At 40.0% G+C, this 25216-nt stretch overlaps 1 long non-coding RNA gene across 1 annotated transcript; it reads left to right on the top strand.

Annotated features, from left to right (window-relative positions):
- The first annotated feature begins 14884 nt into the window (after positions 1-14884).
- On the top strand, positions 14885-17049 carry LOC145544870 (uncharacterized). The gene is made up of 2 exons (XR_014081681.1): positions 14885-15120; positions 15430-17049. It is a non-coding gene; the product is annotated as an uncharacterized LOC145544870 (long non-coding RNA).
- The last annotated feature ends 8167 nt before the right edge of the window (positions 17050-25216 follow it).

The raw sequence follows: 25216 nt of genomic DNA, 5'->3' as shown, positions 1-25216 counted from the left end.
TGCATTGGGAAGGAGTAACAGTGGTACATCCAATCCAGTCCCACAGCTATTAAAATCTTTTAGAAAGAAAATCCTACGTATATATAAATATGCTAATGAACACAAGCAGTTAAGCAACAAATTTTGAACACTGTCAAACTGAAATCATAGCTCCACTTAACAAATTACTGATGTTCAATGGAGTGAACTGGAAAACGTGTGGAAATCTCACGCGATTGTCATTAGACAATCATGATGTAGGATTAGCTGAAGAATAGAAATGAAATATTATATTTGTTAACCCATCAGGTGGTACTCTTATAACATTACACATCTGCGATTATGCAGGCTTACTCTGCAATTACCTAATTGTGTGATTTCTACTCTTTCAGTAATCTTATAAGATTTTATCATTTACCCTGTCTCAGACTTGAGGTAATTCCTGTGTCTCATATATAGCATTGTGTAACAGCAGATTCATCAACACCTACTTGCACCCCATTTTTGGGACTGCTTCACAGATATGTCCTTCTGTTCTCTTTTCTATAAAAATCTTTATTTTTAGTCTCACTAATAAAGGGCTTCATTAACTATTTTGTATTTTAGGTCTTAGTTCCAAATCACCTTCTCCCCACAGACAATTTAGATCATCTAGATACAAATAAATTTTTCAGTTGTCAAGAAAATATTGGATGATTATAGGCTATCACATATCAAATGACTGGGATTACAAGTGTTTGAAAGTTTAATTTTCTTTTGTTCCATTTCTTTAAAGTGACCTCCTCTCATTAGGTTAGAGGAGATCAGGCACTGACCTTTTTGTTGGGAGAAATGTAAGAACTGTTTGAACAGAAACAGAGTCACAAGCTTAGAAAACGAACTTATGGTTGCCAGGGGGAAAGAGTGATGGGATGGGAGAATTAGGGAGTTTGGGCCGACACGTACACACTAGTATATTTAAAATGGATATACAAAAAGGTCTTACTGTATAGCACAGGATACTCTCCTCAATGTTATGGCAACTTGGATGGGAGGGGAGTTTCGGGGAGAATGGATACATGTATATATATGGCTAAGTCCCTTTGCTGTCCACCTGAAACTATCACAACATGGTTAATTGGCTATAAGTTCAGTTCAGTTGAGTTGCTCAGTCGTGCCCAACTATCTGTGACCCGATGGACTGCCGGGCTTCCCTGTCCGTCACCAACTGCCGGAACCTGTTCAAACTCATGTCCATCAAGTTGGTGATACCATCCAACCATCTCATCCTCTGTTGTCCCCTTCTCCTCCTGCCTTCAGGGAAAAGGAGCATCCTCCAGCATCAGGGTCTTTTCCAATCAGTCAGTTCTTTGCATCAGGTGGCCAAAGTATTGGGGCTTCAGCTGCAGCATCAGTCCTTCCAATGAATATTCAGGACCGATTTCCTTGAGGATTGACTGGTTTGATCTCTGTACAGTCTAAGGGACTCTAAAGAGTCTTCTCCAACACCACAGTTCAAAAGCATCAATTTTTCAGTGCTCAGCTTTCTTTATGGTCCAACTCACATCCATACACGACTACTGGAAAAACCATAGCTTTGACTAGACAGACATGTGTTGACAAAGTAATGTCTCTGTTTTTTAATATGCTGTCTAGGTTGGTCATAGCTTTTCTTCCAAGGAGTTAGTGTCTTTTAATTTCATGGCTGCAGTCACAATCTGCAGTGATTTTGGAGCCCAAGAAAATAAAGTCTCTCACTATTTCCATTCTTTCCCCATCTATTTTCCATGAAGTGATGGGACCGGATGCCATAATCTTCATTTTCTGAATGTTGAATTTTAGGCCAACATTTTCACTTTCCTCTTTCACTTTCATCAAGAGACTCTTCTGTTCCTCTTCACTTTCTGCCGTAAGAGTGGTGTCATCTGCATATCTGAAGATATTTATATTTCTCCCAGCAATCCCGATTCCAGCTTGTGCTTCATCCAGTCTGGTATTTTGCATGATGTACTCTGCCTATAAGTTAAATAAGCAGCGTGACAGTATACAGTCTCGACATACTCCTTTCCCAGTTTGGAACCAGTTTGTTGTTCCATGTCCATCTCTAATTGTTGCTTCTTGACCTTCATACAGATTTCTCAGGAGGCAGGTCAGGTGGTCTTGTATTCCCATCTCTTGAGGAATTTTCCACAGTTTGTTGTGATTCACACAAAGGATTTGACATAGTCAATAAACCAGAAATAGATGCTTTTCTGGAACTCTCTTGCTTTTTCTATTATTCAGAGGATGTTGGCAATTTGATATCTGGTTCCTTTGCCTTTTCTAAAGCTAGCTTGAACATCTGAAAGTTCACAGTTCACATACTGCTGAAGCCTGGCTTGGAGAATTTTGAGCATTACTTTGCTAGCGTGTGGGTTGAGTCCAACTGTATGATAGTTTGAGCATTCCTTGGCATTGCCTTTCTTTGGGATTGGAATGAAAACGGACCTTTTCCAGTCCCGTGGCCACTGCTGAGTTTTCCAAATTTGCTGCCATATTGAGTGCAACACGTTAACAGCATCATCTTTAAGGACTTGAAATAGCTTAGCTGGAATTCCATCATCTCCATTAGCTTTGTTCAGAGTGATGCTTCCTAAGGCCCACCTGACTTCGGACTCTGGGATGTCTGGCTCTAGGTGAGTGATCACACCATCGTGGTCATCTGGGTCATGAAGATCTTTTTTGTATAGTTCTGTGAATCCCTGCCACCTTTTTAAAAAATATCTTCTGCTTCTGTTAGGTCCATACCATTTCTGTCCTTTATTGGCCCCATCTTTGCATGAAGCATTCCCTTGGTATCTCTAATTTTCATGAAGAGATCTCTAGTCTTTCCCATTCTATTGTTTTCCTCTGCATTGGTCACTGAGGAAGGCTTTCTTATCTCTCCTTGCTATTCTTTGGAACTCTGCATTCAGATGGGTATATCTTTCCTTTTCTCCTTTGCCTGTCACTTGTCTTCTTTTCACAGCTATTTGTAAGGCCTCCTCAGGCAACCATTTTGCATTTCTTTTTCTTGGGGATGGTCTTGATCACTGCCTCCTGTACAACTGCAGGGTTGGGGTGAGGCAAGGGAGATGTGCCCAGGGTGCAAATTTAAGGAGGCATTCCCTTTCAGGGTGGTGCAAGTGGGTGTCATTTCTGCAGGCTTCTGATCAACCCTGAGCTTGCTGTGCCTCCTTGAATACTGCACACCCTAGATGCTTTGCTTACTTTGCTCCAGTCTTGTCTTCCAACTGTCAACTAATCGTGTTGTATTGAGTCCATAAAACCCTCACAGTTTTGTTTTTACTCCTCAGTCCAGAATGAAGTTGTCTGTTAGATCCTCCAGTATTCCCAGTAAATATTTATGTATCTATTTGCCTTTCAAGACTCTGCTCCAGAGTTTCCTCCTGAATGCTTGCCCCTCCCCTCTTTACATCCCACAGAACTTGGCATGGACCCATGTTTGTCAAATTTCAAAATCTTTGAAGAAATGGGTGATGTTATATTTGTGTTTGTGTTCTTAGCACCCTAGCCCAGGGTCTATACATAGCAGGTTCTCAATAAATAGTTAGTGAGTAAATCAAAAAGCACCACATTCAAAAAGCACTCTATGTATAAAAGCAGTCATTCTGAACCCAACCACATTTAAAAAAGCAGGTCTCCTTCCAGATGCAAATGAACCCTAATTGTGTTCCACATAGGGATGATCTGCCATTACTATCTGTTGACTGTGCAAGTGAAATAAAGTAAAAAAAATATTTCTAGAAAAGAGATACCTAAAATGTCAGGCATATTATTATCTAAGGCTTAGCCAGCTGTCAGCTAATTATCTTAGCCACAGGTTCTAAAGTAAACACAGATGCAGCAGAAGTAATTACCACCAGAAAGCAAAAACACTTCCACCCTGGACTGGAAGGCAGCCTTGGGGGCCTTTTTGTGAGGGAATGAAGACAGGCTGGAGAAAGCCCTAGAGATGGATTGGAACAGGGAAGCACTCAGAGATCTTGATGGGAGGTTGAGAAGGCAGCACAATTTAAGGAGAGGAATTGCTTGATGAGAAGGTCATAGTAGCTTCTTGCCCTTAGTGGAGGGGCTACCGTGTGAAAGCAGATTTAGGATTGTTTTGAATTATTACAGGGACCACTACCAGTAGTTATAAAACACAAACAAAATCAAACAACAAAAAAAAACAAAACATTTATTGAACACTGGTCTATTTGAACTGTGGTGTTGGAGAAGACGCTTGAGAGTCCCTTGGACAGCAAGATCAAGCCAGTTAATACTAAAGGAAATCATCCCTGAATATTCATTGGAAGGACTGATGCTGAAGTTGAAACTCTTAATATTTTGGTTACCTGATATGAGGAACTAACTTATTGTAAAAGACCCTGATGCTGGGAAAGATTGAGGGCAGGAGGAGAAGGGAGTGACAGAGGATGAGATGGTTGGATAGTATCACTGACTCAACAGACATGAGTTTGAGCAAACTCCGGGAGATAGTAAAGGACAGGGAAACCTGGCATGCTGCAGTCCATGGGGTTGCAAAGAGTAGGACATGACTGAGCGATTGAACAACAGTAACAACTATTATCAGAAGAAAAAACTACATTTCTTATACTATCCCCTCCTTAACTGGGCACTATAACCCTGAGTGATGAGGAAACCAAAAGTGAAGAGAGTTGTATTACTTGTCCAATGCTGTGCAAGAGATTCAAGTTATTGTCCCAGAGCCTGTGCTCTGTCTTCTGTGTTACTCTGGAAAGAAGACAGAACACAGGTCCAGGGGACATGGAGCTCCCAGTCCCTGCTTGCATTGGTGGAGTTCTTTATGGTTTACAAGGCACTTCTGTGCAGGTGATAATAGCAAACTTTTGAAACAGGTGTAAAAAGGAACTAAATCCTACCACAGGACTGACTTGTTCAGACTCCTGTGGCCAAGTGTCAGCTGAGGCTGGCCCCTGGCTTCAAGTGATTTTCTAGCTCTGCCTGGGCACTTACCAGCAGGGACTTTTACAGGGTGTTGGGAGGCTGGATTGGGTGGCAAGCTAACAATCCCAAGATTCTGTGATCCTCAATTGCTTACACTTAACTCCTGGTTTTATAACATCCATCACAGAAGAGTAAATGAATAAAGGAAGAGTTATTTTAGTGAAGGAGCTATATCATAATTGTGTTGAGTATAGTAGGACCTTGAGATGCAGTAATACTATATAGGCAGCAGCAGTGGATCTATAAAGAGGACAGAGGGCATATACAATATAAAATACAAAATTTGTATAAAACAGTAGACAACAAGAATAAAAAACTAAAAAGAAAACGTGAAAAATGGTGTAAAAATTTTGTGGAAGATGATTCTTTGTAAAATAGAATGTGAAACAATTCTAGATGGTAGAATATACTTTTCAATAAATTTCTAAGACTATAAGGATTTTATTGTGAAAGTAATACTGTATGATATTAATGAATGCTTAATTGGTGAATAACTTCAGTCTATATACATATATATATGTATGTTCACTTTATTTCAAAGCTCTTTTCTATTGCATTTAATTTTTTCAAATAAAATTTTGTAGAAATTTTTTGTGATTGTCTTGATTAGAGTTTAGGCTTATTAGAAATATAGATTCCAAAACAATTAAGCAAGACCAAGAGGGAGATTGCCATTAAAACAGTGTATCTCTGACTTTGAGATCAAAGCAATCCAGGTGAAGCCCACAGGTTTCTTGTCCAGAAATGCAGATTGGTTACCCTAGAGGTGGTAGAACAAAGGACTCTGGAGAACAATGTATAATCACTGACCATGTGAGACTGATTGGTATACCCCTTTACTATGACAGAGAATACCAGAATGAAATATTTACATAAATGGTTAATGCATTCCTACCCTATGAAAGGAGTTAATCTAGGGATCAAAATTGCATTCAGAAGATTGGTTTGACATAAGAAATAGATTGTGATGTTCTCACTCACCATAATTTATAATCACATGCTTTGTTGTGTCATTTTTTGTTTAATATTTGTCTCCTTATTTAGATTATTTTACTTGCTACAGTCTATCCAGTGTCTACCAATATAGACTAACATGTAGTAGTCATTCAATAAACATTTGTTAAATGAACAAATACGGCAGCAAGATGCAGTATAACTGCCTACCCTGGGGACTGGAATTTTCTTGAGTGCTGGTTAACACATTTTCCATCCTAAGAAATACAGGAGATGACATATATCCTCTCTGGTTCCTTTTTTAACCACAATCATCATGATCTTATATATAGCAAATTATTATTATACAACTGAGTAAATTGCAGGTGTTGTCACATCATTTGCTTTCCAGATCTCTGGGATCCCTGAAGATAGGGGCTGTGTGTTTGTGGTCTCCGTGTCCTGTCCCCTGATGCTTAGCAGCAGTGCCAGATGCATGATGAATATTTGTTGAGTGAGTAAATGATTACCTTACTGAGAAAATAACCAGGTTCATGGATAGAAAATAATTGTGCTGCTTCTTATGTCATGGCAGGAGTCTCCACTTAATGATGGAATTCTTTCCCACTGAGGAAGGGGATCATGACCTCTTTCTCCACAAAAGCTCCAGGCAGCATGAGTAATTTACTGGAGTTGATAAGTTGAAATCTGTCTTCTATCACTATCTTATTAGTTGGGCCTGAGTAAGGATGCTACACTGGTTATGATTCAATAATAAATATTTATATACTATTTACTGTGCTTTGTACTACATGTTGGAGATATGATCCTCACCTTTAAAAAGCTCATTCTATAGTGAGGAAGAAAGATCCCCAAATCCAATGCGATAATGTAGTAGGATATCCGCTGTAATAAAAACGTATATATCAAAAGGGGGAACATAGTGAGGGTGAAACATATTAAGGGGCAGAGTTTGTGTTCATCTGGTACAGTGCACATAGTAGGTGGTGGTGGTTTAGTTGCTAAGTTGTGTCCGACTCTTTCAACCCCGTAGACTGTAGTCTGACAGGCTCCTCTGTCCATGGAATTCTCCAGGCAAGAATACTGGAGGGGGGTGCCATTTCCTTCTCCAGGGAATCTTCCAAAAACAGGAATCAAACCCGGGTCTCCTGCATTGCAGGCAGATTCTTGAGCAACAGACTGGTTCCAAATAGGAAAAGGAGTACGTCAAGGCTGTATATTGTCACCCTGCTTATTTAACTTATATGCAGAGTACATCATGAGAAACGCTGGGCTGGAGGAAGCACAAGCTGGAATCAAGATTGCTGGGAGAAATATCAATAACCTCATATATGTAGATGACACCACCCTTATGGCAGAAAGTGAAGAAGAACTAAAGAGCCTCTTGATGAAAGTGAAAGAGGAGAGTGAAAAAGTTGGCTTAAAGCTCAACATTCAGAAAACTAAGATCATAGCATCTGGTCCCATCACTTCATGGCAAATAGATGGGCAAACAGTGGAAACAGTGGCTGATTTTATTTTTCTGGGCTCCAAAATCACTGCAGATAGTGACTGCAGCCATGAAATTAAAAGACGCTTACTCCTTGGAAAGACAGTTATGACCAAACTAGACAGCATGTTAAAAAGCAAAAACATTACTTTGCCCACAAAGGTCCGTCTAGTCAAGGCTATGGTTTTTCCAGTGGTCCTGTATGGATGTGAGAGTTGGACTATAAAGAAAGCTGAGCACCGAAGAATTGATGCTTTTGAACTGTGGTGTTGGAGAAGACTCTTGAGAGTCCCTTGGACTGCAAGGAGATCCAACCAGTCCATCCTAAAGGAGATAAGTCCTGGGTGTTCATTGGAAGGACTGATGTTGAAGCTGAAACTCCAGTACTTTGGCCACCTCATGCGAAGAGCTGACTCATTTGAAAAGACCCTGATTCTGGGAAAAATTGAGGGCAGAAGGAGAAGGAGATGACAGAGGATGAGATGGCTGGATGGCATCACCGACTCGATGGACATGGATTTGGATGGACTCCGGGAGTTGGTGATGGACAGGGAGGCCTGGCATGCTGCGATTCATGGGGTTGCAAAGAGTTGAACACGACTGAGTGACTGAAGTGAACTGAACAAGGGAAGCCCATGGGGTGCACATGGCAGGGCCTCAATAAATATTTTTGAAAGAGTAGATGAGTACAAAGTTTTTCTCAGTCTAGTCTGAATATACCCTGTAGGAATCTTTCCCCACCCACCACTCCCTACCATGTACATTAAGCCTCAGAAATACCTAATTATTCATCTTTCTTTGAATTTGCTATGTGCCTTTGGACTTCCCTTTCTTCTTCATCTTGAAAGCTAGCTCTCATTCTTTAAGACACAGTACAAATCCCTAGGTAAAGCAAATTGATAAGCCCATTGTACTCCTCTTGCCTTGTGGTTCTCCGTCCATGCAAATCTTGTCTATTTTAGTAAGACATTTTACATATTTGCTCCTCACACAACTTTTTACGCTCTGGTTTTCTTCTTTCCATTTCATACTGTTTACAAATATTTTGTGAAGGTGAAGAGTTTAAGAAAGCTAAATACCTAACAAGTTCTAAAGGAGACAAATGACCCAGCAAAGGCAGATTTAGAGAAAATAATTAGACCAGACCCAATCATCATATGTCTATCTGATTCTAGAGCTGAGCACATTTGAACAACCAAAAAAGACTCTTCTATATTGGTTAACAAAGAGTAACAGATAGAGGATGTGGACTCCCCTGGCCCTGCCCTGTATATCTTTGCCGTCCTCCTCACTCTTGCATTTGCTCTGAGAAATAATCACTGTTAACACTCCTAAACCTGGGTTATCAGCAATTCTTGCCTACTTTACTCTCACTTTTTCTCTTTCTCAAATATTTGAGACAGAGAAGTCTACTGTCAATGATGAAAAATAAATACTGAATGCTAGATTAGGAAGTACAGTGAACAAATACACATATAGAAGGTAAAACCATCCACCACTATATGCCAACTCTATTATAGACAGTAGAACATGTCAGAAAAAATATATTGCAGTGGGCATTTGGGAAACATTGAGATTCTAAAAGGTGCATAAATATACATTCAAGTATAAGACAATGATGAAACTCAGCTGGCTGGGTAGATATGAGGAAACCTTAAGCACTAACTTTACTGAAGCAGTGCAGTGACACTGCCTATATATTTCTACTTTGTCAATATGATGGTCAAAGAAAAATAAAAGAAGAGAGGAGACAATGATTTTGTGTCCTTGGAGCTAACATGTATTCAGGAATATATTTAAAAGGCATGAGAGTGCTATGGCCATGTCTCTTCTTGATAGTTTCTGTTTCTATAACTCCCTGCATCCTGTCTATTGCTCTTCTATTTTTCTTTGCAGTTGTGCTTAGTGCCAGATAAGGCTCATCTCAAAAGCAGAAAGTAAGATACTAGGAGGCAAGGGCCACTGGGAGAAGGAAATAAATACAGTGCTACATAGTTTTGCTGAGTGCTTCCTATGTGCAAGCACTGGGTTAGGCATCAAAAGCATAAGAAAAGAAAAAGTATTGAAGAAGCTTGCAATCTTGTTTGAGAGACAAGAGTGACATAGTTGAAATAATTAAAAATAGATATAAACAGTATTGTATTTTACTTTTAAGGAGATATAAGTGCAGCTGAAGTAAAGAGAAGGGAGGGATTAGAGCTTGGTGGAGGGATAAAATAAAAAAATTAGGAAAGATAAGGATTGAGGGTAGTTAGACCAGAACAACAATGTAGAGTTGTACAGAGAATAAAAGATCAAATAAACAAATCTTAATGTCGAATGAATAGTTGTGTTAAGAGAAGAAAAAATTTAAATGATTTGATACAAAAAGGAGAAAGCATTTTAAACTTGGAGAAATAATCATAGATAATGTTTATTTTTATAGAGTTTATTTAGAATTAATTACGCTTTTAACTTATCCTTGGGCTTTGCAAGTGAAAAAAAATGGAAGTACTAGCCATCATTTATATTTTCTCATAAAACTATAACATTACAACTGGAAAAAATTAAAAGAAGTAAGATTAAAGTGAATTTCAAAGCAACTTTCAAGCTTTTGTTATTGTAACAGGATAATTTTTTCACCAAAACATCAGAAAACAATTTTATCACTTGTGCTTAGTGATATTCTATGAAGAAAATAATATTTTACAAATGTTAAAATTGTATTAATCCTATAGACACACACATAAATCTATTTTGGCTTAAAAATACATGACCTGTAAATGATGAACATAACCTACTATAAATGAATGATAATTTATGGACAGAAAGTCTTATTACAGGTGTAGTTTAGACTTCATATATATGAGTTATCTATTGCTACATAACAAATTATCCCCAAATTCAGCAGCTGAAAGTAACAAATATTTATTATTTCAGTTTCTTGGATCAGATGTGTGGGAGAAGCTTAGCTAGGTGGTTTTAATTCAGGCTGTTTTCTGTTGCAGTCAATTACAGTGAAAAGCTTGGTAGATTTTCAGTCATCTGAAGGTTTGACTGGGGCTGGAGAAGCTACTTCCTAGATGGTTCACTCTCATCTGGCTGTGAGCCAGAGGCTTCAGCTCCTTGCTGGATGTTGTAGAGAGGCCTTACTTCCTCACCAGATGGACTCTGCTTAGGGCTCTTTGTGTGCCCTTGTGAAATTGTATCTGGCTTCTTACAGAGATAGTAATCCAAGAAAAAGAAAGGCAGAAGTTATGTTCTTTTATGACCTAATCGCAGACATTTTACCCCATTATTTCTGTCATATACTGTTTGTTACAAGCGAGTCACAAAGCCTAGCCCACACTCAAGGGGAGGGGAAATTAAGCTCTACCTCTTGAAAGGAGAAGCATCAAAATTTTTTGTGGATATATCTTAAAACCATCACCTACATTATCTTAAATATACATCTATTTGTATGAATCTGCTTAATAAATAAATGACAAACCTGTTTTATTTCCATCGACGTTAAACATTCATGAAGTACTAGACCAAGTGTGCTGTTACATTTTACAGTAGAGAAGAAGTCTTAGTCTTTCACATCCTTTAGACAACAAATTGCAATACCCTATATTTTCACTATGTTAGATTAAGTGGTTTAAATGTCTAAATAAACATTGAAATTAACTAGATTAAAGTTTAATTATATTATTTACATCTGTGAGTTTTGCTCTTGTATGTTAGAGAACAAGAAAGAATTATTTAAATATCTGAATCAAAACTTTAGATAGAGCAAGTAAATGCCATTGAAGATTTTGTTAGATGCAAATTGACCTCTCCATGGAACTGGTAAACTTTTAACAGATAAGCACAAACGCATTTGTTTCTTTTTGCTTTAATAATAATTACAGTCTTTTCTGAATATCTGAATTGCTTTTCTTTTAACTTTTAAATAAAAGAATTGGTCCTTAACAGATATGTGAATTAATAAAATACAGTCCTCAGCTTAGGTGATGTGATTAATTTTATATATCTACTTTACTTTACCATGAGATGCCCAGATAGTTGGTCAAAAATTATTCTGGGTGTGTCTGTGATTTTGACTGAGATTAACAATTAAATCAGCAGACGGAGTAAAACAAATTGCTGTCTCTAATCTGAATGGGCCTTGTCCAATCAGTTGAAGTCTTGAACAGAGCAAAAAGCTGATCCTCCCCAGACTAAGAGAGAACTCTTTCTGTCTGCCTGCCTTAGAACTAGAACATATTTCTTTTTTTTTTTCCCCCTGTCTTGAGAATAGAAACATAGTCTTTTTCTGGATTTGAACCTGCCAAACTGCAACTATACCACTGGCTCTCCTGGGTCTCCAGTTTGCTGACTCACCTGCAGATACCAGGACTTGTCAGCCTTCATAATCACATGAGTCAATTCTTTATAATAAAGCTCTATGTTCCGTTGGTTTTGTTTCTGTAGAGAATCCGAATCCACACTTTTAAGTTATATACATATATATATATTTTCAAGTTCTATCTCAGTCAAAGCCACCATGAATCTCAAGACACGTGTTGGCTGATGAGTCCTTGCTCTAGTTTAGACAGAGTGGGCAGCCTAGTACCTGTCTCTTCACTTCCTAGTAAATAGAAGAGTGGACTAGGTGATTTCTATGTTTCCTCCCACTTCTGAAAATCTGATATGCCATGACTCTAAAAGGACGTCCTCCCTGGGACTGGTCCTGACAGTTCAGATTCATCCAGATGAAGATGACCTTGGCATGGAGGATCAAGTGCTCTACATCTGGTACTTATTCAAGAGGTGAGTGAAAGAGGAATGATCAGAAAAAAAAAAAAAAGCAAACAGAAAGTTTGAATTAGTATGTGTGACAGCTCTGTGAAAAGATGAACCTCAGTGCCCAGTTTCTCTCATTCATGCTCAGGGGATTTGTTCTTATAAGTCCTATTAAGAAGGTAAATCCTCTGTGTATCTGAGAGAGCACAGACTAACAAACATCAATTTACTTGCTGCTGTTTGCATGCTATCTCTGTGGGAGGTGCCTACCTAATTCTCATGGAAAACATGCTTGCTGAACCTCAAATCTATATACTGTCTTTCATTTGTTTAGTTTAAACAAACCACACACAATAGATTGCTAAGATACCGATATAAGCTTGAAACAATACAGCAGGACCAAAAAATTATAAAGTGTAGCTCTTTATGTTAGGGTTATCACACTCCTACTAGATCTCAAAGCACATAAAGATAAGAATTACAGGCAACTAAATGGAATTAAGATCACATCACATGTTTAGAGAGGCAGAGCGTGTGGAATTTAGGGTCATGGAGATCTGGCTTTGAATCTCAGCCTCGTTAGCTGCAGGATCATTGACTTGAAAATCTTTCTCCAAGGCTCAGTTTTCTCAGCTGTAAAAAAAAAGGAGGGGGACAAGTGGGGACTGAGGACAGTTAAGACCTACTTCATAGGTGAGTTGCAAGGGAATGGAACATAAAAATTACACAGTAAATGGCAACTTAAAAATTTTATTTTAGTTATCACATTTATTTCTTTTATTAAGTTTGGGAGGAGTCTCTCATGCAGAAGTAAAGCTGTGCATGTTGCGTGTCTTCATTTACAATTGCTAGGGATACCCGAGTTTTTCACTTACGCTGTGGATGTCTGTTCAGAGTGAAATGGCAGGAGGAGGGACAATGATGTTGCATGTCTTTTCTCTCAAGGGAAGCCCAGGAGTTTCCTGAGAAAAGGCAGTAGCAGGTCATGTGAAGACTTACCAGGCAAGACCTTGGGATCTGTGCGTAAGTCCAGTCTCCTAGGAACTAAGCCACTGGGATGTTTTTCGAAGTTGAGGTTTGCCATCACTCTACAAACTCTGGGAAGGTCCCAGATACTATTCTCTGTGACCCTGTGTGCCCTACTGCTACTCGAGGGCAGTTCTACATTTACTCCATGATGTTTTAGAACTAATAAGCATAGCCTGTTGTATGGATGTTCTTGATCCCAAATCATTTAATTTAAGAATACTTAATTCTAGAGCTAAAGCCACAACTTTTTCTTATAGCTTCTAGTACTGTAAATTTCAGTTTTCTTTAAACCCCAAACAAACTTGTTAATGTTTGTTGAAATATTATGTAGACCAGTTTGTCGATAGTTAGAAGAGTTAATTTCCTTGACAATCCATCTCTGCAGGTTTCATTTCACATGAGCACAAGAGTCAGTTAAGATGCGGCTTGCCTAGCATATATAATGTAAAAGTACATTGAAAAGAAGCCCCGTTGTTTCCCGTCCCATCCCAACCGTGGCTGCCATATAAAACCTGCCAAGCTATATGTTTTTCTCATCTTAATAAGCACATTATAAAACGGCACCGAACGTCTTCCTCTCAGAGACAAAGAATGCTCAGGGTATTAAAAACATCAAAAGCAGAAAAAGTTAAACAGTTGCAACAGGTACAGATCTGAGGCAAAGAACTACATCTCGCCACGGAACCTCAGATCAAATATGCCTGCTTTTTCCTTTCGCCCTTTGGGGTCGTTCCTCTGATAAATAATTCACAGACTGCAGTGCAAAGTAGTTTGCATACTGACAAGATTAAAAAGAATGCTTTGTCTGGGTTAAATTTACAATCTGAAACCTTCCTTTAAAATGTCAAGAAGGTAATTAATTTAAGAAGGTTTGCCAAGCAGAGTCTCCGACCCTGTCAGAAAAATTTCATTTCCTGAGGGTGAAGGGGATGTTACATTTATCTTTCCCAAATGCCTGTTTTGGTTTCCATTTTAAGACCATTTTCTGCCTTCCTAATATGCTTTTTATAGCCCTTTTCTTTTCAAGCAAAAATTAACCCAGTATTCTTTCCTGGTGGATTTTTAAAAAAGAGATTAACAAACATAGCTTGCAAATTACCTCTGAATGGGAAGTTGAGTACAGGTCAGACCTTTTGACACAAACAGAAGAGGAACATTTTTCCACAGAGAGAGTTCTTCCCTGCCTGCACATGCAGACAAGCCTTTGGAGGAGCAGTGGGAAATGCATAAATTCAACAGCATGAAAATTCGCTTTTGGCATAGCAAAACATCCTGTCCCACATATGCTCAGTGGTGTACGTTCTTATGAATGAATGCTGTGACAATCAGTGTGGTTTTTACAGCAGCTCTTTGAGCCAAGTTTACTGGTGTGAAATTTTATTAGCAATTGTGTCCCCTTAGCTAATCCCTGGAGGCATCATGGAAGAGATGAGACAATGCATTGCTGTTTGGAAACCTAATCCAAAATCAACGTGTCATGTGCGTGCACACACACACGCACATACAGCAGAAAAAACGATTCATCTACCCACTAAAATCATGTTGCATGTCCCCTAAAGAGTAGGATTTGCCAGCACAGCAAAGCTAAGTAGATGTCATTTCATTGATGCTAGTCGGGAAGAAATAATTTCGTCTCTAATTTTCTTCAGGAAACAAAGGTCAGCTGAAATGTGACATAATGCCAAATTAGAAGAGAAATAGCTCACAATATATGAAATTCTAAATAAGAATCTCATGGTTTTAATGCACATCTAAATCAGAAATGGGTTCAATAGGGATGCTTTTGAATGCTTAGCTGTCCTTTCTCGTTATCAGCTCTTGACTCTGGTGAATGGAGGGTTTGTGTTGCCATAGTTCAGTTTCCTGAGATCTGTCTTCTACATCTTGTGACATCTTGGTGGGGTCAGGATGTGCTATGTCAATTTGATATTTGTGTTCTCTGAGACTTGGGGGAAAAAAAGCCACTGGAAAAATCTTTCTGCAAATTTCTCACTCATTACCATCACAATTTGGAAAAACTGATATCTCATTAAGGACATATATTGGATTCTATCTTTCATGGAGTCTACACTATTAATATGCTAATATTCAACAATAGTCTCTATTCTTTTCACTTTGGGTATCAGTTGTCCTTTTAAAAAATATTGAAATTGCCTGCAAGTCTTTTGGCAAGTTGTGGTGTGTGTGCTCAGTCACTTAGTCATGTCTGACTCTTTGTGATCCCATGGACTGTAGCCCACCAGGCTCCTCTGTCCATGGGATTTCCCAGGCAAGAATACTGGAGTGGGTTGCCATTTACTCCTCCAAGCAATGTAGTATAGATTAAAAGCAAAATATGGTCTAGTATGAATCAGTATAAAATCAAATAATCTTACAGCTAAAAGTGCAATTTAAGTTTAAAAATATCTGTATTTTCTATCACTTTAACCTTTATTTTAGAAAATCTCAAACAATCAGTTTAGTTTTTTCAGGGAAAGGGATGGAGAAGAACCTCAGAAACTGACTTCGGAGAAATATTTAACTTAGAGGTGATAGTATTAGATTGTTGGGTTGGCCAAAAAATTCATTCAGGGTTTTCTGTCAGATGCTAATGAACTTTTGAACCAAACCAGTAGAAAGAAATATATGTCAGAGAGGAGTGTAAGTTCGGCCTACAGGACACCTCTGGAGGTTGGCCTGTTTTGTTTCTTTTTTAATTTATTTGGCTGTGTCGGGTCTTAGTTGCAGCACGTGGACCCTTGGCATGTGGGATCTTAATTCCTGAACCAGGGATCAAACACACATCTCCTGCACTGGAAGATGGATTCCTAACCACTGGACCACCAGGGAAGTCCCTAAGTGTTTTGATTTTCACACAACAGCAGGCTGTGCTCAGTTTAGTCAATGGTATCTGAAATAGAAATGATCCAGATTCTCCAGGTGTTAATGGAAACTCTCAGACACTGGAACCATCATTCAAGGAAAGTCTTTCATTCAAGAAAAGGACAAATTTTAGGAAGGAAGAGGTAGTGAACATAAATTTAATTATTCTGAGATCAAGAAGAATGAACCTTAAGGAAAGTACTCTGAACTTGATAACCGGAAGGGCACAGGTGACCTTTGAGAAAACATTTCCTCAGCTTGTTAGCTTTGCAAATAAGATTTCAGGACATTTTTTAAAGTGACCTGGGCTGAGGAATTAAATACAGGGAGTTTAAATGCTTTTTTAAACTCAGAAAGAAAGAGAGCTCTGGAACAGTGAATTAGAGGGAGAGTAGAATTCCTAGAAGAACTTTTTTTCCCATTAAGATAGAGAATATAATTATATGTATGAATGCATGCTAAGCCTCTTCAGTGAAGTCTGACTCTTTGTGACCCTATTGACTGTAGCATACCAGGCTCCTCTGTCCATGAGATCTTCTAGGCAAGAATACTGGAGTGAGTTGCCATATACTCCCCCAGGGGATCTTCCCAACCTAGGGGTTGAACCCACTTCTCTTACCTCTCCTGCATTGACAGGCGAGTCCTTTACCACTTGTGCAACCTGGGAAGCTCAATTATATGTATAGGTCAAGAGAAAGGAACCAGCATAGAGAGATAATAAAAATTTCAAGAGAGAGATGGAACAATTAACAGATCAATATCTTGGGTGAAGCAAAAGGTGTAGGTCCAAGATCGAGAGAGAAAAGTGAAGAGACTTCCCTATTGGTCCAATGGTTAAGACTTGGACTTCCAATGCAAGGGGTGTCAGCTCAATCCCACATGCTGCATGGTGTGGCCAAAAAAAAAAAGAAAAAAAGGAGAGAGACAGAGAAGAAAGTGAAGCCTTAAGGGGGAAAAGGGGGATAAGAACAGTTTTTTTCTCTGAGACAGGAGAAAGAAAAGATTAGTGAGGGACTGGAGGCAAGTAGATAGGGAGAAAAGAATTGAGAGGATGCTGAGCATTAAAGAATTGATACTTTTGAACTGTGGTGTTGGAGAAGACTCTTGAGAGTCTCTTGGAGAGCATGGAGATCAAACCAGTCAATCCTAAAGGAAATCCTGAATATTCATTGGAAGGACTGATGCTGAAGTTTCAATACTTGGCCACCTGATGCAAAGAGCTGACTCCTTAGAAAAGACTCTAAAGCTGGGAAAGATTGAAGGCAGGAGGAGAAGGGGACGGCAGAGGATGAGATGGTTGGATGGCATCACCGACTCAATGGACATGAGTTTGAGCAAGCTCCGGGAGATGGTGAAGGGCAGGGAAGCCTGGTGTGCTGCAGTTCATGGAGTCTTAAAGAGTCAGACACGACTGAGTGACTGAACAACAAAAACAATTTAGTTGACATCAATTTTATCAGGAATGTACCTTACGTAGGAGACAGTTGATCTCAATTTTATCAGGAGGCACCAGAAGACAGTGTGAGAGTTTGAGCAGAAGAAATTTGGAAAAGATCCTGGTGAGTGAAAGAGATGATCCACCTTAGATATTTGAGATACTTGACTAGCAGCACAGGTAACAAAATGGAAGGGACAGAGTGTGCCTTTAAAGTGATTCTTCTGCGCTGGTAATTTTCTCAGCAATGCTCAGCCATCTATAAGATAGATTGGAGAAAGCAGACAATGGGCTTTCCTAAAGAGGAAGATTGAACTGTGTGATAGAGAAAGAGAGTGAGCGTGCTCAGCACACTCTTGAGAGCATGGCTGATCATGCCATCCAGCTTGTGAGTAAAGAGACATGATCCAGGAAGGGGCTAATGGGCAGGAAGAACAGAACAGGAGGGGATTGGAGTTTGAAGGTGATGAGGATGAAGGTTAGGCTTGGGAAGAGTGAGTGAGTCAGATGTGAAGAATGACAAAGTGGCCTAGAGGCAGAGAGTGCTGAGATGTGGCTAGGCTTGAAATTCAAATTCACTCAGTAGTGCTCGACTCTTTGCAACCCCATGGACTATACAGTCCATGGAATTCTCTAGGCCAGAATACTGGAATGGGTAGAATTTCCATTCTCTAGGGGATCTTCCCAACCCAGGGATCGAACCCAGATCTCCCGCATTGCAGGTGGATTCTTTACCAGCTGAGCCACAAGGGAAGCCCAAGAATGCTGGAGTGGGTAGCCTATCCCTTCTCCAGCAGATCTTCCTGACCCAGGAATCGAACCGGGATCTCCTGCCTTATAGGTGGATTCTTTACCAACTGAGCCACAAGGGAAGCCTGTGGCTAGGCTTATGGAGACTAAAATATAATGAAGATGACAGTAGTGCACATAGCCAAATTTAAGGACATGTGGTACAGAATGCTGAAAGATCATCAGCTTCGACACTGTGGGAGGGTGGGATTGTTAAGGAAATGTTAAAATTATGATGGAAGAGGCAGAGCCTAGAGAAAATGGAAAATGGGGAAAGTGGTAGGCAGCATAGACTTTAAAAGAAGGATTATTGAATGATGGCCTCAAACAATAGTTTGGAAGTGATCATGGGGGCAAAGATGATATTGATTCCTTTCTTATCCAGAGGTTTTGAGAGAGTGCTGCTGCTGCTAAGTCACTTCTGTCGTGTCCGGCTCTGTGTGACTGCATAGACAGCAGCCCACCAGGCTCCTCTGTCCCTGGGAGTCTCCAGGCAAGAACACTGGAGTGGGTTGCCGTTTCCTTCTGTAATGCATACATGCATGCTAAGTCATTTCAGTCGTGTCCGACTCTGTGTGACCCTATGGACAGCAGCCCACCAGGCTCCTCTGTCCACGGGATTCTCTAGACAAGAATACTGGAGTGGGTTGCCATTTCCTTCTCCCTTTTAGAGAGTAACACTCATTTAATAAATATTTAAGCAGTGTCTCTTAAGTATAATAAACACTGGCTCTGGAGTGAGCATGCAACTGACAGACCCAGTTTGTCCTTAAAATCTAGTGGGAAATACGCACACTAAATTTTATATATATATATATGTTTATATATATATATAAATATATATATCTGTAATAAATTATGGTAAGATTTATGAAGAAAACAAGCAGAATGATATTTTGATAGAGAAATGCTCAAAACAGTATTACTTGGTCATATTCATGCTCCATTAGTGAGAGTGAGAACATTAACTCACAGTCTGAACAATCTTTTTAAAACATATATCAGAATATATTCTTCCCTTTTAAAAACTTATAGCCACGAGGTATATTTCTATTACTCTTAGGACAAACTCGGAATTCCTTATCAAGGTCTAACTGACCCCATATGATCTGATTCCTTTGTATTGTTGCTCAGTTGTTAAGATGTGTTATATTCTTTACGACCCCATGGACTGTAGCCTGCCAGGCTCCTCTGTCCATGGGATTTCCCAGGCAAGAATATTGGAGTGGGTTGCCATTTCCTTCTCCAGGGGATCTCCCTGAGCCAAGGATGGAACCCACGTTTCCTTCTTGGCTGGCAGATTCTTTACCAATGAGCCCCCAGGGAAGCCCTATGAACTGATTCCTTAAATCTCTCCAAACTCTTCTCCATTTTCCGTCTTCTTTTTCACTCCAGTGACCCCATCCTTTCTGCGCTTGAAAGACACCGTTTGCCCTCCTACCATGGGCCCTGGGACATGGGCCTCTCCGGCCCTCTTGCACTCACTCCTCTGCCTCCTCTCAGCCTCCTCTCTTCTTTTCAGAGAGGCCTCATTGATTTCCCTTGCTAGGCTGTCTTTGATTCCTCTATCCTACTGTTCACATCTCATCATCAGTGAGACCTGCCAGTTCAGCTTCTTAAATAAATCCTCTCCAATCCATATCGCCTAGGCTATCTTCACCACCACCACGTATCAGTTCATCTTGTCAATGTCTCGTCTGTAACAATAATTTCTAGTCTTATCATAAAAGACTGACAGAAGGTCAACTGTCCCTTTTCTACAGACAAGGTTTCAAGCTGAGATATCTGATTCTAGACAGACCTTCCTAAGCATGACTACCAACTTATACGCAGCAAGAGGCAGACCTGCTTTTGAACTCTCACTTTCCCCATGGAGATGGAACAAGGAGAAAAAATGTCCGTGCCTAGAAGTGTAATTAAAGGTGTCAGGTTAGCATATTGGGTTGTGCAGTGGAGAGGTTTCTCTGGGGCTTTGGTATTCAATACATCTGTATTCACAATCTAGCTTTTCCATCGACAAGCTATGTGAACTTCCACTAGTACTGTAGATTCTTGGCGTCTTGGTGTCCTCATAAATAAAATGGGAATAAGGCCCGATTTGCGAAGCTGTTTTAAGGATAGTGTAAGTACCAAGCAGAGTGTCTGGTCCATTCTGGACATTCAGTACTAAATCCCTTCTATTTTGTTTTCCTTAGATTTTCCACAGGAAACAGGAATGTAAATCCCCATGCATTTTGAAATGTGGCCATTACTGGAACAAGGACTGCCCTTTGCAGTGACTCCAAATTCAATCCACATGCTCAGTAAAGCAAGGATGGGCAAGTTGTGTTTGAAAGTTCTCAAAAACTGAAGAACATTACACATGCTATTCCTTGTTTACACTATTGCATTGTGCTTATTTCTACATTTCCAAGAACCATACTATTTCAGAGATTCAGGAAGAATCCTTAGAGGGCATTTTGGGGTATAATAAAAGTAATTCTGTGCCTGGGTCAGGAGATAAGGATGGGAGGCTTGGATTTGCAGCTAATGAGCCATATGCCTCATAGTCCTTGCTCTGCTTACCTCATTGAGTTGGTAAGCCCTTGGTAGGATGAATCAAGTCTCCCCAGGAGCATGCCTGAGAGCCAGGAAATGGTTATTGTTTTGACGAGTCATCAGGGTTCTTCTTTGTTTAATGTTTTCAGACTTGCTTTTTTCTAGTTTGTTTTGTTGAAGTCACAAGGGCAGGGTTATCAGTGTAGGAGGTGAGGAAGTGTGTCTGGGGAAGCCAAGGAATTTGAGCAAGGCAGATAGTGAGCTTTGGAGACTGTGTGATACCACCACTTCCCTCAGCCTCCTCTGGAGAACGCCAGTGAAACCACACAGCACTACAGTCATTTTGGAAGTCGTTTTTTGTACTTTCAGATGTTATGTGCAGTTGGCCACCAGCATAGTCTCTTCCTAGGAAATTTGGTAACATGTGGGTAACTCAAATGGCAAATTACGTAATACTTAAGAAAGCACCTTAGAAGTGCTCATGAGAATCAGTGATAAGCTGTTATTCTTTGCTTCAACACATTGACTTTGCAGATGAAAAATCCGAAGTGCACAAAGTTTACATGATTTGGATGTGGGTCTAGGGCTTCCCTGGTGGCTCAGTGGTAAAGAATTCGCCTGCTAATGCAGGAGACGTGGGTTCAATCCCTGGGTCAGGAAGATCCTCTGGAAAAGGAAATGGCTACCCACTCCAATATTCTTGCTGGTGTAATCCCATAGATAGAGGAGCCTGGTGGGCTACAGACCACAGAGTCACAAAGAGTCAGACATGACTGAACACACAGCAGCCTTTTAGTACTTTGTACTCCCCCGGCATTCAGGGCCTAGAGATTGTGTTGAAGCTACACTTACATGACAGGTATACTGCCATGTATACTGACAGGTATACTAAGAATTGCTTAGATGAAATGATTTCTTGGATTGTCTTTTGAGTGAAATGATAGAGAACATAGCTCCCTTCCTCAGTTCCTAGGACTTGCACCTCATTTTTATGGTGGCAAACTAGGAACATGCTGAGTAAACAATTGACAAGGGGTGTTCATATGTTTTTATCTTGCTCGAATCAGCTTAACAAATAAAAACAGCAATATTAACTTTCTGTTTAAGTAGCATATAATTTGGGCTTCCCAGGTGGTACTAGTGGTAAAGAACACGCCTGTGAATACAGCAGACATGAGACAAGGATTTGGATTTGGTCCCTGGGTCTGGAAGATTCCCTGGAGGAGGAAATGGCAATCCACTCCAGTTTTCTGGCCTGGAGAATCCCCATGGACAGAGCAGCCTGGCATGTAACAGTCCATGGGGTCTCAAAGAGTCGGACGTGATTTAAGAGACTAAACTACCATCACCATTTTAGCCTGTTCCATGGAGATTTCTGTGAGGACCCAGTGCTGTGCTTGCTGGGTTTAGTTGCTCAGTCGTGTTTGACTCTTTGCGACCCCATGGACTGTAGCCTGCCAGGCACCTCTGTCCACGGGAATTCTCCAGGTAAGAATACTGGAGTGGGTTGCCATCTCCTCCTCCAGGGGATCTTCCCAACCCAGGCATTGAACCTGGGTCTCCCACAATGTAGGCAGATTCTTTACCGTCTGAGGCACCAGGGAAGCCCAAGCATTTAATAAGTGTTACCAATTATTATTATTGTTGTTTTGCTGTTGTTGGGGATGCTGCTGGTGATGGAGGAATGCCTGTTTGGAGACTGTTTCCAACTCCCAGTCCAGTGCTCACTCCCAGAGTCAGTCTATTGTACCTTCTTTCTTTTGCAACTAGCATGCAACTTTTTTTGCAAAGTTATTGTTGATTTTATTATATCACAAATCCTAAAATGGCAAATATGAGGGAATAGATTAAGATAAAACATGCCTGTAGCAAGCTTATGCAATTTTTGAAAAGCAAAATGAAAAATTAACACTCTTGATCTATCTAAAGTTATTACCACCAACAAAAGTGAGAATGGTCAACTTGAACTGACAAATGATGAATAACCATCCAGCCTGATTACTCTTAGTACCCAAACTCTTCCCGGCCCTAACTGAGGCATTTAATTCGGATTTAGTGAGGTGCATTTCATTCATGCTTGTTCATTCTTCATTCAGAAAATTTTCACTGAGTGTCTTTTATGTGAAGGCCCAGTTCTAGCTAACATCACAGCAGTTCTTTTGTTTAGAACTATCCTGTAATGAAATGTGGAAGGAAAACCTTCTGAAGGAGAAGACACAGCTCTGTCTACAACACATACATAAAAAATTTTCTACCAAGGGGAAACTGAGAAATATTGAGGGAGGGAGGCAGAGTCAGAAGTCTCTAGAAATCTCTAGAAGTCTTCAGAAATCTCTGGATTTAATCCCCAAAGTCTTCCGGGAGGAGGAGGAATCTATACAGTGAGGCCCTTCAGGTGGTAGTGGGCAGTAAACCCGGAGGGATTTCCAAGAAAGGGTATTGCAGGCCTTGGTGGCCTAGCAGTTATGTGGCTACTAGTTTTCTTTTTTTCCTGCACTGTAGAAATATTCTTTGTTAGAATGTGGTTTCAGAAACATATTGTCCAGTTTTGCACATCTCCCCATCTTCCCCCTAATCTCTTGTGCTGTTCTGAAGAAACTTCCAAAAGCCTGCTAAAGAGAAGTTCTCTGCCTTCAGCATTGGGGAATTCTAACACTCACTATTCATCAATCATTCAAGAATTTTCTTCCTTCCTTTCTTCCTTTCATCCCCTTCCAAACTCTCTTCTGCATCTCAGGGTAGAAGCAGCTGAATTAGACCTTTCAGAATTCCATTTCCAGCAGGGTTCTGGGTTAGGTTCTGCCAAAAAGAAGGACTGTGCAAGATTTGGAAGATAAGAGGAAGGAAAAGCCATTTTTCTCTGGTGGCAGCTGCAGGCAGATGTATCGGCAGGCAGCAGACAGAAGATTTACAGCAGCTTCCAGGAGAGCTCCTGCAAATCACCTGCTTTGGTTTTGCAGTCAGGAGAGATTATCAGCAGGAATATTTCCCTGTATTTCCCGTTTACCCAAATTTCCTGAAGGCCAGCTGTGGCTTTTCTTTTACCTTAGGACCCTAATTCTTTAAGTGTTGTGCAAATCCTTGATTGTTAGCATTATATTGTAACTTGAAATAAATTTTTTTGAATCCATCATGCTAGGCTAAGTCTAGTAAATCTCAGTGGCTTAATAATAATAAGTTTATTTTTGGATAATGTCTTACTCTAATGGAGATGGAGATAGTAGGGATTTGGGAGTGAGGGACTTTGTTTTAAACAGCCATTGGGAGACTTAAGCTGATGAGGCTCTGCTGTGCATCTTCAGCATGGCTCCAGGAAGGCTTGGGCATTAGCCTCCAGCTGAAAGACAAGGAAAGAAGGTTGAGTGAGGTGATTTCATGTATCAGGTCTACATTGGCACATATCACTTCTTCTCAGATTCCACTAACCCATCACAAGCACCAATACAATTGCAAGAAGGGATGGAAAATTTGGAGGAACTGTTCACAGTGGCTCCTTCTACTTGGCCCAAGCCTTAGACCTTGGTGTTTCTAGGAGTTCTGAAACCAGATGTCTCTCTCTTTTTCTCTTTTCTCATTCTGCCCTTTTACTGCAAAGAGAGCTTACCTATACTTATAATTTCACCTTCTACCTCTGCTCTTGCTTTCCCCTCTACTTGGAATGTCCTTTCCCTTTTTGTCCTTCTGGTGAATGCCCTCCAAGGCATAAATGGTATCTCCTTTTTGAAATTGTCCATGGACATTCATTGTCTTTCTTACACGTAGCAATAAAAGACAAACTGCATGCTAAGTCGCTTCAGTCGTGTCCAACTCTTTCTGACCCTATGTTCCAGGGGGTTCTCCAGGCAAGAATACTGGAGTGGATTGCCATGCCCTCCTCCAAGGGACTCTTCCCCACCCATCTCCTACAGCTGGCTCCTGCATTGCAGGTGGATTCTTTAATGCTGAGCCACTGGGGAAGCCCATAAAACACAAATGTATAGCTGAAAAACTCAGTCTGATGACAATACATACTTATTTGTTAGATGCAATTATTTGCTGTTTTCTCTTCTCATCAGCATAAGTTCTTTGAGGATAAGGAAGACAAGTCAATTATTCTGAGTGGCCCTGCACTGACTTCTCAAAATGTAATAAGTGCTCATTAAATATTGTTTAAATGAATTGATAGATTTGGCTGTCTAAATAATGACAGATTGGAATAATTGAATGATAGTCCTAGTCATCTTCTCAAATATAATACAAATATTACTAATGTAAAATAGTACCTCTGTCATTTGGTAATGGCATGTCCATGGCCAGTATTTAAACATGAATGCAGAATGAATTGATAAAAAATAATTAATACTTTAAAGAATTTGTATTCATATGCTAAAATAACTCTCCCATAAATTTTTTTCTACAACTTGCAA

The sequence above is a fragment of the Giraffa tippelskirchi genome, chromosome 4 (assembly GCF_054371585.1).
Source record: "Giraffa tippelskirchi isolate mGirTip1 chromosome 4, T2T-mGirTip1v1.2.pri, whole genome shotgun sequence".
NCBI lineage: Eukaryota > Metazoa > Chordata > Mammalia > Artiodactyla > Giraffidae > Giraffa > Giraffa tippelskirchi.
This window is presented reverse-complemented; position numbering and strand designations above follow the sequence as displayed.